The sequence below is a fragment of the Bos mutus genome, chromosome 1 (assembly GCF_027580195.1).
Source record: "Bos mutus isolate GX-2022 chromosome 1, NWIPB_WYAK_1.1, whole genome shotgun sequence".
NCBI lineage: Eukaryota > Metazoa > Chordata > Mammalia > Artiodactyla > Bovidae > Bos > Bos mutus.
In genome coordinates, this window is record NC_091617.1 from 20,366,612 (window position 1) to 20,391,956 (window position 25,345).

General features: G+C 40.5%; 1 long non-coding RNA gene across 1 annotated transcript in view; it reads left to right on the plus strand.

Annotated features, from left to right (window-relative positions):
* LOC138987558 (uncharacterized) overlaps positions 1-25,345 on the plus strand; it is a 206,321-nt gene that overhangs the window by 145,702 nt on the left and 35,274 nt on the right. The window contains exon 3 of the long non-coding RNA XR_011463916.1: positions 24,526-24,648. This is a non-coding gene — a long non-coding RNA (uncharacterized lncRNA). The remainder of the gene's footprint in view (positions 1-24,525; positions 24,649-25,345) is intronic.

The following is a 25,345-nucleotide window of genomic DNA, read 5'->3' on the forward strand; positions in this document are numbered from 1 at the left end:
AGGAATATTAGGAGGTCAGATTGAGCATCTCTAATTTGGAAGATAATGTAGTGAGTATAAGGAAGTTTTGTGAGATAATAGAGATGATATGAATGTCATATTCTTCTAGTTTTCTAACCAAATTTAACCTACTTTGAGTTTCCAACCATCTGACTGGCAGGACATCCAGTATCAATCATTATTAGAACTTACTTTTTACTTTCATCTAAGAAACTGAGGCTCACATAGTTCTGTGGAGATGGGAGAGATTTTTGGTTTTTAATGCAAGATGATCACCATTGTTTTGTTCATTTTAATGTTGGTCAAGTCTATCGGGAGCTGCAGAGATGCTCTGGCTGGTTTCCAGAGATGCATTTTCACATGGTCCTCTTTGCCACAGGGAATTTGTAGTTGCTCTTAGGGGCCAGAGTGTGTGTTTCCAGCCTCTTTGGATCTGCATTCATCCCCCATCAGAAGTTCAGCTGCCTCCTGAGCTTTGCTTGGAGTAGAATACAGGTTCTGCATATGCCTTGTGATAGACAGAATAATGATCCCCCAAAGATGTTAGCTGTTTCCTAGAACTTATTAATATGGTACATTATATGGAAAAGAATTAAGATTGCAAAAATTATAGATGCTTGCTAATCAGCTGACTTAAAGATATTACCCTGGACTATCTGAGTGGGCCCAATGTCATCATAAGCATCTTTAAAAGTGGAAAAGGGAGGCAGAAAAGATTAGCGTGACGGGTTGTGATAAGGACTCAACCTGAGGCTATTGGCTTTGAAAATGGAGGAAGAGGACCACAAGCCAAGGAGTGTGAGCAGCCTCTGGAGGCTGGTGAAGGCAAGGAAATGGACTTTTCCTGGAGCCTCCAGAGAGTGTATTCCTGCTGACACCTCGATTTTAATCCGGTGAGACCTCTGCTGGGCTTCTAAATTACAGAACTGTAAGATAGTAAGTCTGTAATTTTAAACCGTAAGTTTAAGTTCATTTCCTGCAGCTGCAGTAGGAACCTAATGTACTCCCAGAGCTGCCACCCTTCTTTCCCCCAGACATAAGAAGCCTCACTGACACCTTCATTCCTGACTCAGTTTGCTTCTCTTCTATCTCAGTTTCCACATACTCACCTTTCTCTCTTTCAGGGCAATTCCGGAAACAGAGGGACATTTCAGTACAGACCCTGAAATACAGAAATATTTTCATTCTCGCTAGGAAAAGCCTAGATTTTGCAAGAGTTAGGAAACTTTAGTCCATAGGCCAAATCTGGCTGATTTCCTGTTTTTGAAAATAAAGTTTTATTGGAACACATTCATTTACATATTGCTTATAGCTGTTTTCACACAAAGTTAAGTAGTTGTAACAGAGACCACATGGCTGACAAATCCTTAAATATTTACTATGTGGAACTTGGCAGAAAAAAATATGCTGACCTCTTCCTTAGAAACAAAATAAGGGTAATCTTGAGGTGGGGATGAGGATAAGTATAAGACGAGGAGAATTTCCTTTTTAGTTGTTATGCTACAGCAGCAATGTGGAGAAGGCAATGGCACCCCACTCCAGTACTCTTGCCTGGAAAATCCCATGGATGGAGGAGCCTGGTAGGCTGCAGTCCATGGGGTCGCGAAGAGTCGGACACGACTGAGTGACTTCACTTTCGCTTTTCACTTTCATGCATTGGAGAAGGAAATGGCAACCCACTCCAGTGTTCTTGCCTGGAGAATCCCAGGGATGGTGGAGCCTGATGGGCTGCCATCTATGGGGTCGCATAGAGTCGGACACAACTGAAGTGACTTAGCAGCAGCAGCAGCAATGAGTGAGACAGAAATTAGCATCAGTTGATTAATTCATGCTTAGTGTAATGGACTGAATGGTGCCCCAAAGACATTAGGTTCTATCTCTTGAACCTCTAAATGTTACCTTGTTTGGAAAAGGGGTCTTTGAAGAGGTAGATAAGCTACGAATAATTGAGATGAAGAGATAATTCTGGGTTATCCTGACGGGCTCTAAATTTCATTGTAAGCGTCCTTGGAAGAAAGAGGTAGAAGAGGATTTGATACACAGAGGAACGAGAAGGGAATGTGGAGACAGAGGCAAAAGTGGAGAGATAGAACCCACAAGTCAAGGACCCCCAAGGAATGTCAACAGCCACCAGAAGCTGGAAGAGGCAAGGGTTGGATTTTCTCCAAGAATTTCAGCAGGAAACATGGCTCTGCTGATACCTTGATTCTGGTCTTCGTCTTCTAGAACTCAGAGAACATAAATTTCAGTTTTTTAAGTCACTGAGATTGTGGTTATCTTGTTACAACAGCAATGAGAAGTTAATACAGATGGGAAGACCATCTTGAGAAGATTGCAACCTTTTAAACAGCTCATATGATTGAAGTCAGTAAAAAATTTATCTGCTTATGAATTCCAGACTCATTACTTCACATAATATCTGGCTTTGGTGGGAGAAATGCAGGGAAATGTAAAGGAACAAGCTTTGGGATTCACAGACTTCGTGGGTATTCAAATCATTTAACAGTGTATAAATTATTTCACAGTAATACAGTCAAAGTTCTTAGAGTAAATCATTTTGATTCCCACTTCTGTCTGGCATAGAGAAATAATCAGCATTTCAAAATGAGCCCTTGGCTGTTCTATCATTGCCTCAATAATGCTTATGGAGCAGACGGTATGCCAGCTTATGTTCCCTTGCTTTTTACTATCAAACTTTTAAAAATCAATATATGTACACATATCATATTGTATATATTTAGGATGCTTCTCTCACCCCTATTAGCATATTTGATATGCTAAATATGCTAAATATTTAGCCCTGCTTCTCTAAAAACCATTTACAACTGACTTATTCTTATAGATGGTTACATATTTGAACTCTTAACATCTGTAATATACTTTTCCAGATTTATACATATTATTTCTTCTTGAGATAGCTGCACGCCTTGGCAAAACTGAAAAGAATAAGATGATCTGTTTGGTGTTTTGATGGTTTAATGACAATTTTAAAAAAAGTAATCATAGTTTATTCACTTCACTCTACCAATTCAAAGTTAAGCTTCAAAACATATCTACAAGGGGCATTAATCCCCCTTCCTGGTAGCATGCACCTCTTGTGTGCCATATTGAATTCTCTTTGTCCAGTCTCAGATGCACAAACTGTTCTGCACAGGCCAGACTTCTCGTAAGGATGCCCTAACAGGGCATGGGCTCAGGTAATGCAGGTCTGCTGCTGCTCTCCTTCTGCCCTGGAATCTCCCTGAGGCTGAGAACGTCTGCTTCTGAGGCTCATTCCATCAGGCTTTCTCAGAAAGTCCCTCCACTTGGGCAACCTCTTGCCATGGCCAACTCAACAATGCACCTTTGTTAGGACCCTCCATTCTTTCCTGTTTACCATCCTCCTTCCATCCCATTTCTGAATAGTCCATTCATGCAGCAGCTTTTATTTCAGGCTTTAGTTTTGGGGGGAAACCCAAGCCAAAGCATTAGAATACTGCAGTCAAAAGGAAACACTGCAGGATGTAATTTTTAAAAGTACTCACAAAAGTAGAGAAAGGAGAAAAATGGAACCCATGAACCCTTCTCCTCGTGTGTCCTTTCCCCAGAGTATCCTTGAAGTAGTCGCCTAGACTAGGTTTTTATGGGAGGGTGATCAAAAGGTGATTTTGCTAGTTAGTACTAAATTCTCCTCATCAGGATTGTATCCTTATAGCCCCTTTTTACCAACAAAGTATGAGAGATCCCATTTCCCTATCACCACCCCAACAAAGTACATTGTCAAGCTTGTGGATTTCTGCCAATCTCATCTGTGTAGTTTCACTGACATTCTCTTATGTGAGCAAGATTAAGCAAAGCTTTATGTTTATTTGCGAATTCCTTCTTCTTATCTTTTGCCTATTTTTCTACAGGTTTTTGTCTTCTTGTTTTTCAGAAGGCCTTTCGTATTAGGGAAATTAAGCAGTTTATCTGTGATATAATTTGAAAATATATTTTTTAAGCTTTTTTTTTCATTTTATTTTGTTTTGGTCTTCTCATGCATTTCTTTCGACCATATCTTATAAAGACCTTGTGTGCATGCTAAGTCGCTTCAGTCATGTCCAACTCTTTGTGACTCCATGGACTTTAGCCTGCCAGGCTCCTTTGTCCATGGAGTTCTCCAGGCAAGATTACTGGAGTGGATAGCCATCTCCTTCTCCATATAAAGGCCTTGCAAACTAATTATTGGAGAAGAGATTTGTATGAGAGAGTATATTAAGTAAATAGTGAGAGTGAATGAACCTTTCCTAAATATTTTATGGAAGATTTACAGGAAAATTTTCAAGTTTGCAAATGATTTCGTGTCGTTTTGTCTAATTGTCTAGGTCCTTGTCTTATTCTTTGTTACAATTTTTTCCCTTCCTCCCTGTTTTTCCATTTCTCCTTCCTACTCTGTTTTCCCACTCTCCTTCCTTCCTTCCTCCCACCCTCCACTCCCTCCCTGCCTGCCCTCTTTCCTTCCTTCTTTCACTTGCCAGGTACTATGCCAGGCCCTAGGTATATTACGATGAGCAAACAGGAGAGTCCAATAGAAGAACAAACATTAAGCACTAAGTGACATCAGTGAAATTGTCACTCTGACCTGTGCTAGAAGGAGAGGCACACGATGCTACGTGAGGCTGTAACTGTTGGGGGTTCACCTAAGCAAGGGAGATCAGAGAAGAGGTCTTTGAAGAGCTAACAATTAAACGGAACTCTGTAGGATGAGTAAGAATTAACTAGAACAAAAAAGGCAGAGGGGCTGGTCTTTTTAGCTACAGGAAATAACATCTGAAAAAGTCTTGTGGACAGAGGGAGTATGGAAGTAGAAGAGGCTGGGAATGAGGCCAGTGAGAGTGGAGCAGGGAGTGATGAGAGCCTGGAGTAAGGGTAAGGATGAAGGCGACGTGAGAATAAAGGTGATGTGGGGGTAAAGTGATGTTAGGATAAAGGTGATGGGTAAGAGACAGAACTTGTGGGACCACAATAAGGAGGTGTCTTTATCCTAAGACCATTTCAAAGCCACGGAAGGATTTAAAGAGAAGAGAGTGAGTGTGATCAGATCTGAATTTTGAAAAGCTCATTGTGACTCTTGTATGAAGAAGCCCAGATAGGAATCAGTCATTGTGGTTTAGGAGAGGACAGAGGGCGATTAGGGTGGATGTCACCAGGGGTAGGCCTAGTGTGTTTAACACTGAAATGTCTCGTTTTTTAAAATACCTCCCCATGTGACAAAAGTACTTTCAGAAATAATCATCAAATAAAACACAAAGCTTATAATGATAATGGCTAGAAAAGAAATATAGGCAAGGAGGACTTTATTTCACTGAACTTTGTATCGTGGATAAAAAAAAAATTGAGAGATAAAATAATGTTGCACCAAAATGAATAAATGCACAACTACTCATTTAATTGTTTTTATCTGTTTAGCAGTTTAAACTTTAATCATTTGGTTATAATTCTATCATAATATTTTATGTAAATAATTTTATGACAATTAGTAAGGGAGTTTTATTAAAACCAAAATTTAGACGGTGACTCAGTGACAAAACTGATGCACATTTTGTTTTATTGATTCATTGTTTAGTTTTAAAACTGCTACTAATTTTAAAAATGTCAATTTATACTATTCAATATATTAATTATACAATTTAAGTAAATTAAAAATTGTACTTAGCAAATGGAATGTTGTAACTCATGGCTTGCATTCTATTTCAGTTTTTAATGTTTTAAGCACAAATGCAGACTCCAAGTAGTTATATGGAATAACAGAACTATATTAACTCAAATTCTGCTTCTTTGTTTTTTAAGCTATCAATGCGCTTTCATCATATATTTTGAGTCTGCTATTTAAGTAAAGCAATGAAAGATACTTACAGCACCCAAAGAGAGCTCAACCAATTTCTGAAACATTACAAAGTTGTTTTTAAATGGAAGTTCACAAGTGTTCAGAGCTGACGGTACAACTGGGAAGTCTCCAAATTAACTTCTCTGTAAAAAATACCATATTTACTAAAGGATAAATAATAAAACTGTGTGAATTTAAAGCTTATGCATGTTATTATTAAAACTTAATAGTGGCCAGAGAAATCAACGAAAAATTTCAGGCAGGAGGCATGCTTTTGTCACTGACATTGTTGGAAATGGCAATAATGAAAAGCAGATATTTTCAAATTCTCTGTAGACAGCAGAATCCTCTTTGATGTCTGCACCTGAAGAAGACCTCACCCACCACTTGGCCCACCCATGGGTGACAGTGAATGTGGAAATGGGTAAATTCACAGAAGAAGTAGTTCAAAAGGGAACTACGCCTAGTCTGTGCTCTTGCAGAGCTTGTGCTGTGGGAGGGGGAGGGGGAGGCATACAGTGACTGGAATGACCTCTTCCTGACTTTCTGACAAGAGGATGTCTGGGAAGAGTGAATAGTTGAGAATGCATTTTTGTGTTAAGACTGACAAAGAGTCCCTCCTTGGCCAAACTGTAGCCAGGCTTCTCTAAGCACTCTTTCAGATTAGGCCCAACCTTGGCCTATATAGACGTGAATACAAAATTAATACTTTCCAGTGACAATGACCTTGGTCCCCCTCCCCTCTTAAAGTGGCTGCCCGAGAGAACTCAAGGCGGCCCGAAGAGTCCACTGTTTGTCCCAACCTGATGACAGGACCTCTGTCTCCCACCCTCTGTGGGTATGTAGGAGCCTAAATAAGTACCAGTTAATAACCCAGCTGGGTTTCACATGCACCAATCTCCTTTCCCTACTTTTTGTAAATTTTCTCTTCCTGGACTCTGTCTCTCTCTGCCCTCATTCTTCCTCTAAAATGTCCAGTCATCACTGTACAAATCAGAATTGAGTTCAGTTGAGTTCAGATTACTCTGGACTCTTTTCCCGCTTGCAGTAGCTTATTACCAATTCAATTTTGGCCTTCACACTTCAAGTAGTGTCCGTGCATACATGCTAAGTCTCTTCAGTTGCGTCTGACTCTGTGGGATCTTATTGTAGCCCTCCAGGCTTCTCTGTCCATGGGATTCTCTAGGCACGAATACTGGAGTGAGTTGCCATGTCCTCCTCCAAGGGACCTTCCCAACCCAGGGATCGATCCCACATCTCTCATGTCTCCTGCACTGGCAGGCATGTTCTTTACCTCTGGCGCCACCTGGGAAGCCCAACTAGTGTTCAGATTTATCTTTCTATTTTTGGCTGCACTGGGTCTTTCTCTAGTTGCAGAAGTGGAGCTCCTCTCTAGTTGTGCTGCATGGGTTTCTCATCACAATGGCTTTTCTTGTTGTTGAGCATAGGCTCTAGGTGCACAGACTTCAGTAATTGCAGCACACAGGCTCAGTAGTCACAGTGTGTGAGCACAGGCTCTGTGGTTGTGGTCCACGGGCTCAAGGGTCCTGCAGCACATGGAATCTTCCCGAACCTGGGATCAAATCCATGTCCCGTGCACGGGTAGGCAGATTCTTAACCACTGGACGACAAGGGAAGCCTTGACTTTTTAATCTTTAACAAGACTTACAAATCATTCTAAATACATATCAGAACAAAAGTAGCCACCTGAAGCAGAGGCACCCCAGGCATAAGATCCACAGGAAAATTCTACTATAAATAGTCCTTCAGATGAAATATATTTGACTCTGTTGAATGTGATTAGAAATAGAAGTTGGACCAGGCAGAAGATAGGTGGAAGTTGAAACAGTTTATCCATTGGCAGAAACCAGCAATAGAGATGAAGATTTTAACTACCAGCTTTGGAGTTGACAGAGCTAGATGGAGAAGGGAACTTGTAGAATATGCTAGGTTAATGATAATTGCTAAAAAGTAGATTTGTAAATTGGAGAAGGCAATAGCACCCCACTCCAATACTCTTGCCTGGAAAATCCCATAGGCGGAGGAGCCTGGTAGGCTTCAGTCCATGGGGTCGCTAGTAGTCGGACACGACTGAGCGACTTCACTTTCACTTTTCACTTTAATGCACTGGAGAAGGAAATGGCAACCAACTCCAGTGTTCTTGCCTGGAGAATCTCAGGGACTGGGGAGCCTGGTGGGTTGCTATCTATGGGGTCGCACCGCACAGAGTCGGACATGACTGAAGTGACTTAGCATAGCAGATTTGTAAATAACTTGGAGATTTTTAATGGACAAGAATCATTAGATCAAACAAAAGCTTACAGTTTTCCAGAAAGTTGTCTGAGATGGGATTGAAGAGCTAAGGCACTAGTGGGGATTTTTTTAAAACACCTGTATATGCTACTTTGCCAAGTTAGAGCTCCATTGTATCAATAAATGTGGGAATTTGACAGCAAGTCATATATACACAGGGCTTCCCTGGTGGCTCAGAGGGTAAAGAATCCACCTGCAATATAGAAAAACTGGGTTGGATCACTGGGTTGGGAAGATCCCCTGGAGGAGGGAATGGCAATCCACTCCAGTATTCTTGCCTGGAGAATTCCATGGACTGGTGAACCTGGCAGGCTACAGTCCCTGGCTTCACAAAGAGCCGGATACTACTGACCGACCACACTTTGACTTCACTTTGTATGTATGTATGTATGTATGTACATGAAGAGGCACAGATTTCTGCTTATCGAGTGCTGCCATTATATTTGCCAATCAACCATTCACTTATTCTTTAGAATATTTGATGCTTATTGAATGCACACTCTGAACTATGCAGTGGTTCCTGTCCTTGGAAAGTTTATAGGCCAGTATTAATGAAGGTAGATGCACTCCAGGAGTCTTTTACTCATCTGTTCTTGCCTTTCTCAGCTCTGCTCTGTATCTGAGGCTATCTGAACTTTCAGGCTGCATTTCTCAGGCTGAGCTTGGATATGGCTGGGTCTGGCCAAATAGAGGCACTGAAGAGTGAATGGAAGGTGGCAGAACTGGAGAAGCCAAGGTTCTACTTAGTCAGAATTTTAGGAAATAGCTACTTCTCCTCTATTGTTCCAACCTAGCTTCTGGTTTCCGGTACGGCAGCTCATCAGAGCTGAATCTGTGCATCTCTTCCCAACTCTATATTTATGAGTAGCTTGAAATCTACTCTGGTGGGATATTTACACCACATAAATTCACAGACAAGTTTTGTTGTTTCCCAGAGAGCTCGATGTTGAACATTAATCAGTATACCCCTGGTTCTAGTAATGCCATCTCTCTGATTCATTCTTCAGTTTCTAGAGGTGGTAGTTGCCCTTCTGTTGGTATTTTCTTAGTTGCTTCATCTCCTTCATTCTCTCTTTGTGTGACCGATTTCTTGTGTTAAATTGCCTCTCCTATAATATCTGCTGTAATTCCTGTTTTTCTGATGGGATCCTGACATATCATAGAGCATCTAACCTGGACTTCTCAGGGTAAGATTCTCAGGAGAAATATAATATTCGTATTTTTAAAAGATAAACAGAACTTGGCAATAGAATGAGAGGATAAAGAAAAGGTATGCTTCAGCATCATGTCCAGATTTTCGGTTTGGGAACGTAGGTGGAAAATGTTGCCATTTATTAAGAGAGGAAGAAGAAGCAGAACAAGCTTGGGGATGGGATGCAAATGCTGAGTTTGAGGTGTTCGTGGAATGCCTAAGGATAGATGTCCAGTAGGGTTTGACAGAATCTGAACACAGCAGGCATATCTTCCCCAGAAACCCTCCTCTTCTTTCTGACCCTCAGTTGCTTTGCTCAGCGGATTGTTATATCTCTCTTCTGTACCTTTAAACTGCTGCGCCAGGTTTCATGTACATCAGCCCAGTTTGCCTTTATTTAAAAAAAAAAAAAAAAACTAAAAGAAAATTATCAAAGTCAAGCTTTCTAACCACCTTTTTTGGGCTATATTTCTCTTTTTCCTTTTATGAGCAATTTTGTTTCCATGGTAGTTGTCTCTATTTCCTTCTTGCCCAGTCTTCCTTAATATGCTGAAACTAGTCTTTCATCTCCACTGGAACTGATTCAGAAACTAATCTTGGCAAATACAACAGTGACTTGCTTATTGCTAAATCCAATAGGCTCTCAACTGTGAGCTGGCCAGAGGTGCTAAATTCTGGTAAGTGACCAGTAAACAGCAAATATTCAGTAAATGGGACTTGTTACTATTATGGTTGGGCTGAATTAATTTCTAAAATTGTTATTGCTAATTTTTTTAATAAGAGGGATTATCGCAACAAATTCTCATTTTGTCTGGTTATTTCCTTTCTTAGTGAATGTGTGTCTCTAATTACCTACCATCAAAACAATTAGTGAATTCAGCAGGAAAAAAAAATATTTCACACACAGTCACTTAGCATCCTATGAAAAGAATAAAAATATAAACCCTATAAAAATTATTTGACTAGAATTTTCACCTTTCAACTAGTTATTTGTTTCTTTACAAAGAGAGCTTCAAAATAAGCAAGCTGCCTTCGGGGAATGATAGGCAAAAGTATCTTCCTCAAAATTTTCTTCCTTCTAATGTTTTCTTGCAGTAGCCACAAATAGCTAGTAATCTTTAGTAAGAAACAGAGATGAGGAATAAGGGTCATTTACTAAGGGGTGTGTTTGATTTACAGTCCAGTAGTTGCAAAGAATTAGTGGTGTGTTTATGTTTCAGTAGCTCACAGCATAAAAGGCAGAGTTAGAGTGATGAGCAGACTTTTAAATCATATCTTTGCCTCAGTGTAAAAGGGAATATGCTTTAATAGAACAGTGTGACCTCATCTTTCAGTCTTTTTCAGAGGAAGGAACACAATCTACAAATGAGATGTGATACCTTATTTTTTTTTTTTCCAGTTTGCACTTAAAAGAGCAGTTCTTTATTTGTAGGCACTTTGAATGTGAAAGCTAAGATTTGACATGTATGTGTTTGTAATCATATATGCTCAGATTTAATCCTCATTCACAGCTGATAAACCTCATGCTCTGAAGCAGGAAAACCCCAAGGCAATCTTGAAGTTGTTAGTAAACTGGTATTTTCTGTAATGTAACACTGGAGGTTGGACTGTGTGAGCATATTCAGGGATCATTTCTAGATAAACATAACACAATTTTTTTAAATTGGAAGATTATATTGGCTATAATAATCAGTCTCATTTACATTCCACATGAAACCTTAAAGATGATAAAATCCCATGAAAGAAGGACTTTAGGTATGACTTTATAAATGCTTAATAAAAACAAATGATGTTTTAATTTAATGAATAAGGAGATAGGAGACCAATATCATGTGGTGGCTCAGATGTTAAGAATCTGCCTGCAGTGTGGGAGACCTGGGTTCTCCCACAGGGAAGATGCCCTGAAGAAGAGCACAGCAACCCACTTTAGTATTCTTACCTGGAGAATCCCCATGGACAGAGGAGCCTGGTGGGCCACAGTCCATGGGGTCTTAAAGAGTTGGATATGACTGAGCAACTGAGCACACAAAACAACCTCTCTTTCATCATATGGAGAAGCTCTAAAGAAAATAAAATGCAGTGCGTAATGTAATCTGTCACGATACATTGATGTACTGAGTAGAAAAATTCAGAAGGAGGAAGCATTTTAATTTAACATAAAACACAACTGTTTTTGTATCATTTTCTCTTGTATTGTCCTTTTTCCTTTGTACCTTTAAAAAGTATAATTTGCCGTACATTCACTTAGTTAGGTTACACCTAACTGCAGGATTAAAAATGACAAATAAGCGAACAAAAGAAAGAAAAAGGAAGAAGAAAAGAAATGTTAAATTATATTAAATTAACATGGAAGTATAATGAGTAAAATGTGAAAGTTCCATTTCCTTGCTTCCCATTGACACTCTGCTTGACATAGATAACAATTTGATGTGTGTAATTTCAGTTCTTTATCTAAATATCTACATGCAGTTGTGGATCAAATACACAAATACATTCATGTATAAGCTTATATATATATGTATACACATATATATACATATATATATATACACACATATATAGTTGTTGTTCAGTTGTTTAAGTCATGTCCAACTGTTTGTGACCCCATGGAATGTAGCTCCTCTGTCCTTGGGATTTCCTAGGCAAGAATACTGAAATGGGTTGCCATTTCCTTCTCCAGGGTATCTTTCCAACCTAGGGACTGAACCTGCATTTCCTGCATTGGCAGGAGGCTTTACCGCTGAGCCACCACGGAAACATATATACATACATACATACATATGTGTATGTATGTGTGTGTGTATATATATATATAAACATATAAATGCGTGTGTGTGTGTATATATATGGAAGTATGGAAATATATGTATGCATGTATGTGTGTGTATATATATATATATACAGACACACTTATTCTTTACATAAATGGGGCCATACCATTTGTATTTTTTGACAGCATCAATATATCTTAGATATCTTTCCATGTTAAAATGTATAATTCTAGCACATACCTTTTAATTAATTGATTAATCTAACATACATATTCATTACAAGATGTCTTTCTAGACACTGGTGATTTGATAGTAACCAATAGGTAAAATTTCCACAGTTTATTGTGATCAACATGGTCAAAGGCTTTAGCATAGTCAATAAAGTAGAAATAGACATTTTTCTGGAACTTTCTTGCTTTTTCGATGATCCAGCGGATGTTGGCAATTTGATCTCTGGTTCCTCTGCCTTTTCTAAAACCAGCTTGAACATCTGGAAGTTCACGGTTCACATATTGCTGAAGCCTGGCTTGGAGAATTTTTAGCATTTCTTTACTAGCATGTGAGATGAGTGCAATTGTGCAGTAGTTTGAGCATTCTTTGGCATTACCTTTCTTTGGGATTGGAATGAAAACTGCCCTTTTCCAGTCCTGTGGCCACTGCTGAGTTTTCCAAATTTGCTGGCATATTGAGTGCAGCACTTTCACAGCATCATCTTTCAGGATTTGAAATAGCTCAACTGGAATTCCATCACCTCCATTAGCTTTGTTCGTAGTGATGCTTCCTAAAGCCCACTTGACTTCACATTCCAGGATGTCTGGCTCTAGGTCAGTGATCACACCATCATGATTATATGGGTTGTGAAGATCTTTTTTGTACAGTTCTTCTGTGTATTCTTGCCACCTCTTCTTAATATCTTCTGCTTCTGTTAGGTCCACACCATTTCTATCCTTCATCGAGCCCATCTTTGCATGAAATGTTCCCTTGGCATCTCTAATTTTCTTGAAGAGATCTCTAGTCTTTCCCATTCTATTGTTTTCCTCTATTTCTCTGCACTGATCACTGAGGAAAGCTTTCTTATCTCTCCTTGCTATTCTTTGGAACTCTGCATTCAAATGGGTATATCTTTCCTGTTCTCCTTTGCTTTTCAATTCTCTTCTTTTCACAATATTTGTAAGCCCTTCCCAGACAGCCATTTTGCTTTTTTGCATTTCTTTTTCATGGGGATGGTCTTGATCCCTGTCTCCTGTACAATGTCACGAACTTCATTCCATAGTTCATCAGGCACTCTGTCTATCAGATCTAGTCCCTTAAATCTATTTCTCACTTCCATTGTATAATCATAGGGGATTTGATTTAGGTCATACACGAATGGTCTAGTGGTTTTCCCCATTTTTTTCAATTTAAGTCTAAATTTGGCAATAAGGATTTCACTATCTGAGCCACAGTCAAGTCCCGGTCTTGTTTTTGCTGACTGTAGAGAGCTTCTCCATCTTTGGCTGCAAAGAATATAATTAATCTGATTTTGGTGTTGACCATCTGGTGATGTCCATGTGTAGAGTCTTGTCTTGTGTTGTTGGAAGAGGATGTTTGCTATGATCAGTGTGTTCTCTTGGCAAAACTCTATTAGCCTTTGCCCTGCTTCATTCTGTACTCCAAGGCCAAATTTGCCTATTCTAGGTGTTTCTTGACTTCCTACTTTTGCATTCCAGTCCCCTATAATGAAAAGGACATCTTTTTGGGGTGTTAGTTCTAAAAGGTCTTGTAGATTTTCATTTGAGAAACCTATATGCAGGTTAGGAGCAACAGTTAGAACTGGACATGGAACAACAGACTGATTCCAAATAGGAAAAGGAGTACGTCAAGGCTGTATATTGTCACTCTGCTTATTTAACTTATATGCAGAGTACATCATGAGAAACGCTGGGCTGGAAGAAGCACAGGCTGGAATCAAGATTGCTGGGAGAAATATCAATCACCTCAGATATGCATATGACACCACCCTTATGGCAGAAAGTGAAGAGGAACTAAAAAGCCTCTTGATGAAAGTGAAAGAGGAGAGTGAAAAAGTTGGCTTAAAGCTCAACATTCAGAAAACGAAGATCATGGCATCTGGTCCCATCACTTCATGGGAAATAGATGGGGAAACAGTGGAAACAGTGTCAGACTTTATTTTTCTGGGCTCCAAAATCACTACAGATGGTGACTGCAGCCATGAAATTAAAAGACGCTTACTCCTTGGAAGGAAAGTTATGACCAACTTAGATAGCATACTCAAAAGCAGAGACATTACTTTGCCAACAAAGGTCCGTCTAGTCAAGGTTATGGTTTTTCCAGTGGTCATGTATGGATGTGAGAGTTGGACTGTGAAGAAAGCTGAGCACCAAAGAATTGATGCTTTTGAACTGTGGTGTTGGAGAAGACTCTTGAGAGTCCCTTGGATAGCAAGGACATCCAACCAGTCCATCCTAAAGGAGATCAGTCCTGGGTGTTCATTGGAAGGACTGATGCTGAAGCTGAAACTTCAATACTTTGGCCGCCTCATGCGAAGAGTTGACTCATTGGAAAAGACTGATGCTGGGAGGGATTGGGGGCAGGAGGAGAAGGGGACGACAGAGGATGAGATGGCTGGATGGCATCATTGACTTGATGGACATGAGTTTGAGTGAACTCTGGGAGCGGGTGATGGACAGGGAGGCCTGGCGTGCTGTGATTCATGGGGTCGCAAAGAGTTGGACACGACTGAGTGACTGAACTGAACTGAACTGAATAGATAAAATATTTGCCCATCAACATTTGGGTTCTAGTGAAGGAGATGGATTATTAATATGTAGCTCAGTGTTTAATGGGCTTACCTGATAGCTCAGTTGGTAAAGAATCTGCCTGCAATTCAGGAGGCCCCAGTTCGATTCCTGGGTTGGGAAAATTCACTGGAGAAGGGATAGTCCACCCACTGTAATATTCTTGGGCTTCCTTTGTGGCTCAGCTGGTAAAGAATCTGCCTGCAATGCAGAAGACCTGGATTCGATCCCTGGGTTGGGAAGATGCCCTGGAGAAGGGAATGGCTACCCACTCCAGTATTCTGGTCTGGAGAATTCCATGGACTTTATAGCTCATGGAGTCACAAGGAATTAGACCCTAGTGAGTGACTTTCACTTTCAGTGTTTAATGTTAGGAGCTGGTACATTTTGTGAAGAAAAATAAAGAGGGTTAAAATATTGAGAAGGTTGAAATCAGGATGCCACATCATGCCATTCAAGCAGAGCTTTTGAAGAGAATGTCGGAGAAAGAATAATACAGGTAGAAGAATAAGCAAATGCAAATGCCCTAGATTTTGAAACAGAGCAAGAGATGAGAGAAGAGGGAGGAAATGAGTTCTCAGAGGCAGAAGCCAGATTACACAGGACTGTGGGTCTTGGTAAGGACACTGCATTTGATTTTATTAACTTTACTGAATTCCTGCTTCTTTTTTTACTTTATGGATATAAATAGCTTACTTAACCCTTCTTTCCTAATGAAGGGAAAGTTTTAAGTGTTTCGTTTATGATTATAAAGACCATCCTTTGCTCATCTCTGTGCACAAGGAAATATCTCTGCAAATTATATTCCTGGAACAGAATAACTACATCAAAAGATGCTGCTGCTGCTGCTGCTAAGTCGCTTTAGTCATGTCCGACTCTGTGCGACCCCAGAGACGGCAGCCCACCAGGATGTCCTGTCCCTGGGATTCTCCAGGCAAGAACACTGGAGTGGGTTGCCATTTCCTTCTCCAATGCATGAAAGTGAAAAGTGAAAGTGAAGCCGCTGAGTCGTGTCCGACTCTTCGTGACCCCATGGACTGCAGCCTACCAGGCTCCTCTGTCCATGGGATTTGCCAGGCAAGAGTACTGGAGTGGGGTGCCATTGCCTTAGCACAATGTAAATGCTGATAGGTGCTGTCCAATTGCCTTCCCAAAAGCTAACCGAACTGAACTGCAAAGCTAAATTTACATTACCACCCATGCAATGTTAGAAGTGACCATTTCTCTTTATTCTTTTCCACATAGGACATTATCTTCTTACTGTAAATAATCCAATGGATGAAGAAATCGTGTCTCTGCTTTATTTTAGTGTGCATTTGCAGTATTATTAATAAAGCTGAGCACCATTTCCTATGTTTAAAACCATTTGATTTTTTTTTTTTCTCCAGGGAATAGCTGGTAGTCAAACTTTCATGCCAGGTCATGTCTGTGGCCAGCCTTTGGACTGGCTGTCTTGGGTCAACTGTCCACTCTTAGAACAGTCAGCTCTGTCTGGAGGACTGAGGATGTATCCTATGAAACATTGCTCACTAAGGCAGCTCCTCAGCATGGGCTATAAGTAGTGCATGATTACCTATAAACTATATGAGTGCAACAATTACTCTGATTAATGCCCAGTGCAATTTGATGGTGAGTGAAATTAGGAATGAAACACAATATTTATTGAGCACACACTAAATGCCAAGCTCTATTTTCGATGTTATGAGAGAAAGAAAGCTACACATGGTGGTGTCATTGTTCTCAAGATACTTCTTATCTTATATAAGGGGAAGGACAAGTACATAACTAATTACAATTCAGAATGGGATATAAGGTCCCCAAGAAAGACACAGACCAAATGATAAAGTCATTCTGAGCAAAAGAGAAATCACATTCAACTGAGAACTCTGCTAAGATTTAGAGCCCTAGATTTTGAATAAGCGTAGGATTTTTAAGTAAAAAAAGGACAAAGACAGAAGTAGAAATCAGCTACAGTCCCACCACTGAAAGAAAAATGTGTTTTTTTCTTTTTGCTAATGACTCAATGTTTTTAAGGAGATCTTGCCTGATATTTGTGTATGTGTGTGTATATATATATATCAGTTCAGTTGCTCAGTTGTGTCCAGCTCTTTGCAATTGCATGGACTGCAGCACACCAGGCTTCCTGTCCATCACCAACTCCCGGAGTTTACTCCAACTCATGTCCATCCAGTCGGTGATGCCATCCGACCATTTCATCCTCTGTCATCCCCTTCTCCTCCTGCATTCAATCTTTCCCAGCATCAGGGTCTTTTCCATTGAGTCAGTTCTTCACAACAGGTGACCAAAGTATTGGAGTTTCAGCTTCAACATCAGTCCTTCCAATAAATATTCAGGACTTATTTCCTTTATATATATATGTTTGTGTCCAATAAGTATACTCAAATAGTTATACACAAATGGGGGCTTTTTGTGGGCAAAGACCTTGTCAATGTTTGGTTCATTGGCCAATCCAGGTACTCAGGTATTGAATGAATGTTTTATAACTTGTTCTTTCTTTGTTAATAAAGATATACCAATATCAATAATCATGTTTGTAGATTGCATAGTATTTCATTACATGTTGCTGGGAAAGATTGAAGGCAAAAGGAGAAGGGGCAGCAGAGACTGAGATGGTTAAATAGCATCACTGACTTAATGGATATGAATTTGAGCAAACTCCAGGAGATAGTGAAGAGTAGAGGAGCCTGGAGTGCTGCAGTCCATGGGGTCACAAAGAGTTAGACACAATTTAGCAATTGAACAGCAACATTCTTCAATGGATGAATGTTTAAGTTTATCATCAGTTCTATTTTTCTTTAAATGACATTAATAAGAGAAATCTTTGGATGACTCTATTTTATACCCATGTGATTATCTCCTTGGAGTAAAGTTTTAGAAATGAGTTTTCTGTTGAAAAGAATAAAGCAGATTTTAGGCTTCCCTGGTGGCTCAGACAGTAAAGCATTTGCCTGCAATGTGGGAGACCTGGGTTTGATCCCTGGGTTGGGAAGATTCCCTGGAGAAGGAAATGGAAAACTACTCCAGTATTCTTGCCTGGAAAATTTCATAGATGAAGGAGCCTGGTAGGCTACAGTCCATGGGGTCGCAAAGAGTCAGATAGGGCTGAGCCACTTCACTTCTTCACTTATAGCAGGGAGTCCCCCACCTCTGGAATCTACTGCCTGATGATCTGAGGTGGAGCTGATCAAATAATAATAGAAATCAAGTGCACAATAAATGTAATGTGCTTGAATCATCCCCAAACAACCCCACCCCTGTCCATGGAAAAACTGTCTTCTCCAAAACTGTCCCTGCTGCCAAAAAAGCTGCAGATGATTGCTTTAGAGGATTATCATGCATAACAGCCAAATGGCACCCCTGCACAGAAATGTGAAAGAAAGTCTCACCAACAGGATATAACAACATATATTTTCACACACTAATCAAAACCAGGTTTTGATTTTTTTGACACAGGAAGAAGCGAGAAATTCTAGTTGTTATTTAGTTTATGTTGTGTTTTAGGAGAGGGATGGGAGTGAGTGTATTTTCAACAAACATCATTTGACATTAGCTTTATTTGGTCTGGTTTAAAAAACAGGAACTTCTCAGTTTTTCCTTTTAATGGTTGGCAAGTGTCAAATTTATGTTACAATTTTTACTCTTGGAAGTCATAGAGTGCATCAGTGTTCTTCAAACAAGCATCAGAAAGAGATATGCAGATGCGTAGTTCATCTTCTTCTATCACATAATAAACATGGGTTGGAGTTTGCATTATTTCTCTCTCTACTGTTAAAACTGTGAAGTTATATTGAGTTATATGGTTTCCTACTAAGCTACCAACCTTTATAAGTAGTTACATTGTTAACCACAGTGTGATTGTAATCATGAGTCAATTTTCAGTTATTTAAGAAGAATGTTCTGTGGATGGTTGTGTCACTTACTAATTGTCTCTCAGCTCCAAACACCTTTCTCTACTTGCTTTGTGATGCTGAAGCTGGGATTCTGCAAACCTCACTTCTACTTACCAGCTGACCGCAAGAGGACAGAAGAAAGAGACTGTAAAGTTGGAGAAGAAAACGGGGACACTGCCGTTCTGTGTACTTCTTGTTGGCTTCCTATCTACTTGCAGTTCCCTGAGTATCATCTTGACAATGCTTTTTCATTTCCCTGGGTAGCAGCAGTTGGGTTCAGTTTGCACTTTTTTCAACACTCATGGAGCAAGCCTCTCCGGGTTACTCTTACAGTACCAGCATCAACCAACAGCGTCACATCCTCAGGGGTTGGGGACCCAGCACTTAGGGGTCTCTTCTCTAAGCTCAGAAACACTAGTACCAATTGAGTAGCTAAACCCATTCTCTCTTCAAAAATCTGAGTTTCACCAATTCAGAACCACTCTTCCCCACCTAAATTTCTAAATTTTAAGTCCAACCTTTCCTTTTTGTTCTTTCAGTCACAGGGATGGTATCTGATCCCTGTAGTTGCTGCTTCTATGGTACAATTGTTGTTCAATTGCTCAGTCATGTCCAACTCTTTGCTACTCCATGGACTGCAGCATGCCAGACTTCCCTGTCCTTCACCATCTCCTGGAGCTTGCGCAAACTCATGTCCACTGAGTCGGTGATGCCATCCAACCATCTCATCCTCTGTTGTCCCCTTCTCCTCCTGCCTTCGATCTTTCCCAGCATCAGGGTCTTTTCTAATGAGTTGGCCTTTTGCATCAGGTGACCAAAGTATTGGAGCTTCAGTTTCAGCATCAATCCTTCCAATGAATATTCAAGATTGATTTCCTTTAGGATTGACTGACTTGATCTCCTTGCAGTCCAAGGGACTCTCAAGAATATTCTCCAACACCACAGTTCAAAGGCATCAATTCTTCAATAGTGTTTTCTTTTTCTTTTTCAGTTACTTGTGTGTGTGCTAAGTCACTTCAGTTGTGCCCAACCCTTTGGACCATAGCTCACCAGGCTCCTCTGTCCATGGGGTTCCAGGCAAGAATACCAGAGTAGGTTACCTTTTCCTTCTCCAGGGTATCTTCCTGACCCACGGATTGAACACATCTCTTATGTCTCCTGCATTGGCAGGTGGGTTCTTTATACCACTAGCTCCACCTGAGAAGCCCTTCAGTTACTTAGTTCACAACTTTATACCTAGTTGAAAATTCCTAATATTTAAATTCTGTCTGTTCAATGACTGGTGTAGTTTTCCTTCCCTTACTGGGCCTTGATGGAGACAATGGTCAATGAAGAACAGTGGAAGTTCATATTTTTTAAGAACAAAGGCTATTCACTTTGTGAATATGTATATATCATGTATATATCACCCAACATACATGTGACTCCCTAGAAGACTTTCATGAGGCAGAGGAGGGTGAAGAGAACCAAGAGGTGAAGCCAATTCTTAACAAGTGTGGTTTAGAAAATGTACCCTTACAACATTTCTTTCACCATGAAGAGCCACTGGATAGCTCTTTGCATTTTTTTCCTCCAAGGTCATAAAGTCACATCTTCACAGCAGTAGCAAAATGGATTTTCATGATGGAATCTGGCTAATAATGGGTTTCTTGCAGATCCAGGACGTTTCAATGACCTGAGGTTATTCTGGAAGCTGCAATTACCTAAAGAGAATAACTGTAAGAACTCTTATTTATGGAAATTCAGGAAAATGTTATAGAAGTACACCATTGAAGTGGCCATATATGTAAGCTGTGGTTGAGAGAAACATCTTTTCAGCATTGAGATAAAATTCCTATGTTCAGTGATGGTAGTATAACAAATCCTTCTCTATTGATCCTCATTCTCTATAAAATTTTATGGTTGTACAATTTCAGGTTATCCATAAAAGTTCAACTATGTTAAATAAGTCTTAAAGGCCAACATCATTGTTATTCTGAAAATCAAAGTGGTTGGTTAACTGTTTTCTAACTGTGTTCTAGTGAATCAAGCTAGCTGATTATAGGTACAGTCCTTTTTGTGCAATTAGTTCAAGGCTCTATCCCATCAAGTATAACCATCTAAAAGTAAATTCTATTAGATTTTGGCCTTTGGGCTAAGATCAGGTGTAGTACGAGGGCTTCCTATGTGGCACAGTGGTAAATAATCTGCCTGCTAATGCAGGAGATGCAACAGATGCATGTTCTATCCCTGGGTTGGGAAGATCCCCTAGAGTAGGAAATGGCAATTTGCTCCAGTATTCTTGCTGGAAATATCCATGACTGAGCACACAGCATACATCAGCTTTCCTAAGTTATTGATCATTATGAATATAATTTCATCTGGATTTGAAAAAAAAGTGACTGAAAATCTCAAAAGCATTTTTTTCTGTCTTATAAAAGTAAGTGCAATGAACTTCCAGATGTTCAAGTTGGTTTGAGAAAAGGCAGAGGAATGAGAGATCAAAGTGCCAACATCCACTAGATCATCAAAAAAGCAAGAGAGTTCCAGAAAAACATCTATTTTTGCTTTATTGACTATGCCAAAACCTTTGACTGTGTGGATTACAATAAACTGTGGAAAATTCTGAAAGAGATGGGAATACCAGACCACCTGACCTGCCTCTTGAGAAACCTGTATGCAGGTCAGGAAGCAACAGTTAGAACTGGACATGGAACAACAGACTGGTTCCAAATAGGAAAAAGAGTACATTGAGGCTGTATATTGTCACCCTGCTTATTTAACTTATATGCAGAGTACATCATGAGAAACGCTGGGCTGGAAGAAGCACAGGCTGGAATCAAGATTGCCGGGAGAAATATCAATAACCTCAGGCTGGCAGATGACACCATCCTTATGGCAGAAAGCAAAGAACAACTAAAGAGCCTCTTGATGAAAGTGAAAGAGGAGAGTGAAAAAGTTGGCTTAAAGCTCAACACTCAGAAAACTATGATCATGGCATCCGGTCCCATCACTTAATGGGAAATAGATGGGGAAACAGTGGAAACAGTGGTTGACTTTATTTTTCGGGGCTCCAAAATCACTGCAGATGGTGATTGTAGCCATGAAATTAAAAGGTGCTTACTCCTTGGAAGGGAAGTTATGACCAACCTAGATAGCATATTCAAAAGCAGAGACATTGCTTTGTCAACAAAGGTCCATCTAGTCAAGGTTATAGTTGTTCCAAGAGTCATGTATGGTTGTGAGTGTTGGACTATAAAGAAAGCTGAGCGCTGAAGAATTGATGCTTTTGAACTGTGGTGTTGGAGAAGACTCTTGAGAGTCCCTTGGACTGCAAGGAGATCCACCAAGTCCATCCTAAAGGAGATCAGTCCTGGGTGTTCATTGGAGGGACTGATGTTGAAGCTGAAACTCCAATACTTTGGCCACCTGATGTGAAGAACTGACTCAATGGAAAAGACCCTGATGCTGGGAAAGATTGAAGGCAGGAGGAGAAGGGGACAACAGAGGATGAGATGGTTAGGTGGCATCACTGACTCAATGGACATGAGTTTGGGTAAAGTCTGGGAATTGGTGATGGACAGGGAGGCCTGGCGTGCTGTGGTTCATGGGGTTGCAAAGAGTCGGACACGTCTGAGTGACTGAACTGAACTGAACAATGGAATATCAAATGTTATATGGCTACAGTGACTTTTTTGGTACATTCGTTGTTCAGATGTTATCATGTCCACTCTCTGATATCCCATGCACTGCAGCATGCCAGCCTTCCCTGTCCTTCACTATCTCCTGGAGTTTTCTCAAAATCATATCCGCTAAGTCAGTGATGTCATCAAATCTTCTCATCCTCTGTCATCCTTCCCTTGCCCTCAGTCTTTCCCATCATCAGGGTCTTTTCCAGTGAGTTGCTTCTTTGCATCAGGTGGCCAAAGTACTGGAGCTTCAGCCTCAGCATCAGCCTTTCAGTTGATCCTGAAATCTGGTTTCAAGTTCTCCCAGTGTAGGTGTCATCAGAGGCCCCTAAACCTGTGGCTACTTCTGTTCTTGCTACTGTTGCCACAGCTGCCTCAGCACAAACTTGGTATGAAAAATGAAAATTAATGAGTAAGTGAATCAACAAATCTTGGTGATTCTAGCTTTGTCAATCACCTCTACCAAAGGAAGATGGTCTCTGTTCTTGTCGGGCTTAGAGCTGCAGTAGATAGTTGATCATATATAATTTCATATAAAGATTTTAAGCTATGTAGAAAGTTGTCAATGAACTCAACAGAAAAAATGAAACTACCAATAATAGAAGTTATGAAAATAGCAATTGCAGGAAGCAGAGACCATGCCTAGGTAGAAGTAAACAAAGAAGAGGCTGGGATTATTTATTTTAAAAGCTTTAAAGGAGAGACTTGTGGAGGTGAAACTCAGACATTTAAGGAGATAGAGCTGGTGGACTGGTGCCTACTTTCTCTGCAGAGGATGTGATGAGGCTATTTCTATGAGTTTGGTGGTTGTAGGGGGAATGCAAACAAGATGTAACTGCAGCTATGGAAGAAAGTGACACAGCTGGGGTTTAGGAACAGTATCAAGGTGACTATGGAAAAAGGTAATATAGCAGGTCTGATGTTGCTCTTGGAAGGGCTTCCTAGTTAAGGCTATCATGTAAAATCTTGGCTGAGATTTCCCTCGTGTTCCTAAATAATAAGGCTGTTTTATGTGCCTTGGGCACTGAACTCTGCTATACCAGTTTTCCTAGACTGTGTAAACAATGTGATTGATAATATACACCTGCCATGTTTCTGGGAGTCTAGAATTTTGGAAATCAGCTGGTTTTGCAGGGAGAAAGCCCCAGTGTCACCAGCCACCAGTGAAAACTCTGGACTTGGAACGGCATCAGCACCATGGAGGCATGAGATAGCCTTCATTTCTGTCCCCTAATTCAACAACAAAAGTCTGGCATCTACCCACTGACAAGAGTGCCTTTATGGAACCTCTGGGATCTGGCACCATATACCAAGGGACCGAGGCAGAGACTGACCCACCCAGGCATTGGGCAATAGACAGGTAGACCTTGGTCCTGGTTGCGGATCCTGCAGAGACTTTTGAAATGGCTTTAGCCCTTCCTCTGTGGTCCAGGAGCCTCTGGGAAACACTGTTAGACAATCACCCACAGACAAGACAGCCTTTGTAGAAGTCCAGCTTTCTAGAAGAGAAGCTCCACCTCATTGCTGGAGCGAAAAATTACAAGTCTGGACACATTGGACTGAATAAGAAGAATGGCTTGACTTTACTCACAGCCCCTTTCCCCCAAGGCGACAGGGCTCAAGCCAAGAGAGATCTTCTTGGCCCATCTTAGCCAGGTTTCTCCCACAGGGCATAGCTGAAGCATGTGAGAGAGCCTTCGGCTTTCCCAGCCATGTGAAATGCTGCCAAAGGAGCTCATTTCTCTCTCTCCTCATCCAGATCCCTGAATTATGAGCTGCATGACTGAGGGGGCGTGGGGGTGGGAAGGGGGAGGCTGAAAGCAGAACAGACAAAACCCGTCTAGGGTATTAAAAGACATGAATCTGGGACTTCTCTGGTGGTTCAGTGACTAAGACTCCAAGCTCCCAGTGCAGGAGGCCCAGCTTGATCCCTGATCAGGGAACTAGATCCCACATGCCCCAACTAAAGTTTCCATGTGCTGCAGCTAAGACCTGGCTCAGCCAAATGAATTTTCCTTTTTTTAAAGACATGAATCCTACTAACTGCATCATGAACTCCATCAAGAAGCTCACCCATGGCCCACTAGGAACACCTTAGCCACGGATCCCCTAATATAAGTAACATGAAGATATACAACTCACCAGTAAAGGTAAGCTAACAGACAACTTCAGAATACTCTAACAGTATAATACAGTAAAATGTTAAACACTTAATTCTAGCATCAAGGTTAAAGGATGAAAATATTAATAGTAACTATAGCTATAACAATTTGTGAATGAATGCACAATATGAAAAGAGAGAAATTGTGGCATCAAAAACATAGGAGGAGGAAGAAAACGTGTGAAGTTTTTGTATGCAATCAAAGTTCACTTAAGGGGCTTCCCCACTTCTATCCCTGGGTCAGGAAAATTCCCTGGAGAAGGAAACTGCAACACAATCCAGTATTCTTGACTCAGAAATCCCATGGACAGAGGAGCCTGGTGGGCTACAGTCCACGGGGTCTCAGAGTTGGACACGACTAAAGTGACTGAACACACAAAGTTCACTTGTTCTCAATGTCAAACAGGCTACGTTATAAAATGTAAGCCGGATCTAGGCAGAGATTAGGATCACCTCTCTGCTGTTTTCCTATTTTGAGGGATTTTCCTAATTTTCAGCTGCTCCGTTAAGTTTGTCTTAATGTTTGACTTGTCAGGTTTTTTGCCACCCAGACTGCTCATGGTTGGAGAATGCATTCAGTAAAGAAAAGCATCTAAATCACAAATGTGCATCCATATCATTCCATCTTCAAGTAGTAGATTTCTTCTGCTTTCATCCTGCTTTTCCAGAATGCTTCCTCTGGTTTT